Source organism: Syngnathus typhle, unplaced genomic scaffold (genome assembly GCF_033458585.1).
Source record: "Syngnathus typhle isolate RoL2023-S1 ecotype Sweden unplaced genomic scaffold, RoL_Styp_1.0 HiC_scaffold_446, whole genome shotgun sequence".
NCBI lineage: Eukaryota > Metazoa > Chordata > Actinopteri > Syngnathiformes > Syngnathidae > Syngnathus > Syngnathus typhle.
In genome coordinates this window covers 1-5,000 of record NW_026872348.1, presented here as the reverse complement: position 1 = coordinate 5,000, position 5,000 = coordinate 1, and positions in this window count along the sequence as shown.

Here is a 5,000-nt window from a genome sequence, read left to right as displayed (position 1 = left end):
CCCTCCTTGGATGTATAACATTCGCAGATTTTCGCCCGGCCGGTGGTTTAAGGAGGCGGCCGGTCCTCCCTCCTTGGATGTATAACATTCGCAGATTTTCGCCCGGCCTATGTTTAGTGAGGCGACCGGTCCTCCGTGGAGAGCGACCCGCAAGTGGGGAGGAACCGTCCACCCAACGCCGGCGCGAGCCGGGGCCGGTGGGGGCCCTACCAAGGCGGGTCTCATTGCCTGTCGGTCAGTTCGGGAGAAGGTGGGGGTACTCGGAGGCCCGCCGGGAGCAGACGGGGGTCCGGAAGGTGAGGGGGTGAAGGACGGCGGTCGGGAGCAGACGGCCGTCCCCGGGAGGGGGTGTTCGTTCACGTGCGGACGCCGGGAGCAGGCGGCCGTCACGCAATTCTGCCAACCGTTCCCACCGGCCTGTGTTTAAGGAGGCGGCCGGTCCTCCACGAGAAGAATTCTGCCAAACGTTCCACCGGCCTGTGTTTAAGGAGGCGGCCGGTCCTCCCCGTCGTTCCGCCGGCTTGTGTTTAAGGAGGCGGCCGGTCCTCCACGAGAAGAATTCTGCCAAACGTTCCACCGGCCTGTGTTTAAGGAGGCGGCCGGTCCTCCCCGTCGTTCCGCCGGCTTGTGTTTAAGGAGGCGGCCGGTCCTCCACTATTCCTTCCTTGGATGGAAAGCATGTAGCACTTTGAAAATTTTCGAGCACTGTGACACTTTGAAAATTTTCGAGAGTTTTTGTACTTAGAAAATTTTTCGCTCTTGCACTTCCAGAGTGCTTTGCGGTAGCTCCTAGGTTCGCTGTCCGAGCATGTGAACACTTTTTGGGGGGGAACACATCGCTAGAGACACCAGCCGCCTGGTTCTCGGGGCCAAAACTTGTGTTCCCCACACTCGTTCTGACTATATTTTGCGATTTGGGGGTAAAGGTAATGAGTACAGTGACTAGGGGGACCAACTCATCGTACTCTGGCGCACCAACAGACCAAAGCTGGTACTGCACTTACCCCTGGTACCCCAACGCCTGGTACCTGACGGGCGAGAGGCTGATTTTTCGCTATTTGCGGCCGACCGAGGGAACCAGACAAAGCGGACACTTTACGGCGCAAGAGCCGTTGGCACTTAGAAATTTTTCGACAAAGTTGGCGCGAGCTCCAGAAGGAGAGGCTGATTTTTCGCTATTTGTGGCCGACCGAGGGAACCAGGCAAAGCGGACACTTTACGGCGCAAGAGCCGTTGGCACTTAGAAATTTTTTGACAAAGTTGGCGCGAGCTCCAGAAGGAGAGGCTGATTTTTCGCTATTTGTGGCCGACCGAGGGAACCAGGCAAAGCGGACACTTTACGGCGCAAGAGCCGTTGGCACTTAGAAATTTTTTGACAAAGTTGGCGCGAGCTCCAGAAGGAGAGGCTGATTTTTCGCTATTTGTGGCCGACCGAGGGAACCAGGCAAAGCGGACACTTTACGGCGCAAGAGCCGTTGGCACTTAGAAAATATTCGCCAAAGTTGGCACGAGCTCCAGAAGGAGAGGCTGATTTTTCGCTATTTGTGGCCGACCGAGGGAACCAGACAAAGCGGACACATTACGGCGCAAGAGCCGTTGGCACTTAGAAAATATTCGCCAAAGTTGGCACGAGCTCCAGAAGGAGAGGCTGATTTTTCGCTATTTGTGGCCGACCGAGGGAACCAGACAAAGCGGACACTTTACGGCGCAAGAGCCGTTGGCACTTGCGCGAGCTCCAGAAGGAGAGGCTGATTTTTCGCTATTTGTGGCCGACCGAGGGAACCAGACAAAGCGGACACTTTACGGCGCAAGAGCCGTTGGCACTTAGAAAATATTCGCCAAAGTTGGCACGAGCTCCAGAAGGAGAGGCTGATTTTTCGCCGTTTGTGGCCGACCGAGGGAACCAGACAAAGCGGACACTTTACGGCGCAAGAGCCGTTGGCACTTAGGCGAGCTCCAGAAGGAGAGGCTGATTTTTCGCTATTTGTGGCCGACCGAGGGAACCAGGCAAAGCGGACACATTACGGCGCAAGAGCCGTTGGCACTTAGAAAATATTCGCCAAAGTTGGCACGAGCTCCAGAAGGAGAGGCTGATTTTTCGCTATTTGTGGCCGACCGAGGGAACCAGGCAAAGCGGACACTTTACGGCGCAAGAGCCGTTGGCACTTAGAAATTTTTTGACAAAGTTGGCGCGAGCTCCAGAAGGAGAGGCTGATTTTTCGCCGTTTGTGGCCGACCGAGGGAACCAGGCAAAGCGGACACATTACGGCGCAAGAGCCGTTGGCACTTAGGCGAGCTCCAGAAGGAGAGGCTGGTTTTTCGCTATTTGTGGCCGACCGAGGGAACCAGGCAAAGCGGACACATTACGGCGCAAGAGCCGTTGGCACTTAGGCGAGCTCCAGAAGGAGAGGCTGATTTTTCGCCGTTTGTGGCCGACCGAGGGAACCAGGCAAAGCGGACACATTACGGCGCAAGAGCCGTTGGCACTTAGGCGAGCTCCAGAAGGAGAGGCTGGTTTTTCGCTATTTGTGGCCGACCGAGGGAACCAGGCAAAGCGGACACATTACGGCGCAAGAGCCGTTGGCACTTAGGCGAGCTCCAGAAGGAGAGGCTGATTTTTCGCCGTTTGTGGCCGACCGAGGGAACCAGGCAAAGCGGACACATTACGGCGCAAGAGCCGTTGGCACTTAGGCGAGCTCCAGAAGGAGAGGCTGATTTTTCGCCGTTCGTGGCCGACCGAGGGAACCAGGCAAAGCGGACACATTACGGCGCAAGAGCCGTTGGCACTTAGAAAATATTCGCCAAAGTTGGCACGAGCTCCAGAATGAGAGGCTGATTTTTCGCCGTTTGTGGCCGACCGAGGGAACCAGGCAAAGCGGACACATTACGGCGCAAGAGCCGTTGGCACTTAGGCGAGCTCCAGAAGGAGAGGCTGATTTTTTCGCTATTTGTGGCCGACCGAGGGAACCAGGCAAAGCGGACACATTACGGCGCAAGAGCCGTTGGCACTTAGAAAATATTCGCCAAAGTTGGCACGAGCTCCAGAAGGAGAGGCTGATTTTTCGCTATTTGTGGCCGACCGAGGGAACCAGGCAAAGCGGACACTTTACGGCGCAAGAGCCGTTGGCACTTAGAAAATATTCGCCAAAGTTGGCACGAGCTCCAGAAGGAGAGGCTGATTTTTCGCCGTTTGTGGCCGACCGAAGGGAACCAGACAAAGCGGACACATTACGGCGCAAGAGCCGTTGGCACTTAGGCGAGCTCCAGAAGGAGAGGCTGATTTTTCGCTATTTGTGGCCGACCGAGGGAACCAGGCAAAGCGGACACATTACGGCGCAAGAGCCGTTGGCACTTAGAAAATATTCGCCAAAGTTGGCACGAGCTCCAGAAGGAGAGGCTGATTTTTCGCTATTTGTGGCCGACCGAGGGAACCAGGCAAAGCGGACACTTTACGGCGCAAGAGCCGTTGGCACTTAGAAATTTTTTGACAAAGTTGGCGCGAGCTCCAGAAGGAGAGGCTGGTTTTTCGCTATTTGTGGCCGACCGAGGGAACCAGGCAAAGCGGACACATTACGGCGCAAGAGCCGTTGGCACTTAGGCGAGCTCCAGAAGGAGAGGCTGATTTTTCGCCGTTTGTGGCCGACCGAGGGAACCAGGCAAAGCGGACACATTACGGCGCAAGAGCCGTTGGCACTTAGGCGAGCTCCAGAAGGAGAGGCTGGTTTTTCGCTATTTGTGGCCGACCGAGGGAACCAGGCAAAGCGGACACATTACGGCGCAAGAGCCGTTGGCACTTAGGCGAGCTCCAGAAGGAGAGGCTGATTTTTCGCCGTTTGTGGCCGACCGAGGGAACCAGGCAAAGCGGACACATTACGGCGCAAGAGCCGTTGGCACTTAGGCGAGCTCCAGAAGGAGAGGCTGGTTTTTCGCTATTTGTGGCCGACCGAGGGAACCAGGCAAAGCGGACACATTACGGCGCAAGAGCCGTTGGCACTTAGGCGAGCTCCAGAAGGAGAGGCTGATTTTTCGCCGTTTGTGGCCGACCGAGGGAACCAGGCAAAGCGGACACATTACGGCGCAAGAGCCGTTGGCACTTAGGCGAGCTCCAGAAGGAGAGGCTGGTTTTTCGCTATTTGTGGCCGACCGAGGGAACCAGGCAAAGCGGACACATTACGGCGCAAGAGCCGTTGGCACTTAGGCGAGCTCCAGAAGGAGAGGCTGATTTTTCGCCGTTTGTGGCCGACCGAGGGAACCAGGCAAAGCGGACACATTACGGCGCAAGAGCCGTTGGCACTTAGGCGAGCTCCAGAAGGAGAGGCTGGTTTTTCGCTATTTGTGGCCGACCGAGGGAACCAGGCAAAGCGGACACATTACGGCGCAAGAGCCGTTGGCACTTAGGCGAGCTCCAGAAGGAGAGGCTGATTTTTCGCCGTTTGTGGCCGACCGAGGGAACCAGGCAAAGCGGACACATTACGGCGCAAGAGCCGTTGGCACTTAGGCGAGCTCCAGAAGGAGAGGCTGGTTTTTCGCTATTTGTGGCCGACCGAGGGAACCAGGCAAAGCGGACACATTACGGCGCAAGAGCCGTTGGCACTTAGGCGAGCTCCAGAAGGAGAGGCTGATTTTTCGCCGTTTGTGGCCGACCGAGGGAACCAGGCAAAGCGGACACATTACGGCGCAAGAGCCGTTGGCACTTAGGCGAGCTCCAGAAGGAGAGGCTGATTTTTCGCCGTTCGTGGCCGACCGAGGGAACCAGGCAAAGCGGACACATTACGGCGCAAGAGCCGTTGGCACTTAGAAAATATTCGCCAAAGTTGGCACGAGCTCCAGAATGAGAGGCTGATTTTTCGCCGTTTGTGGCCGACCGAGGGAACCAGGCAAAGCGGACACATTACGGCGCAAGAGCCGTTGGCACTTAGGCGAGCTCCAGAAGGAGAGGCTGATTTTTTCGCTATTTGTGGCCGACCGAGGGAACCAGGCAAAGCGGACACATTACGGCG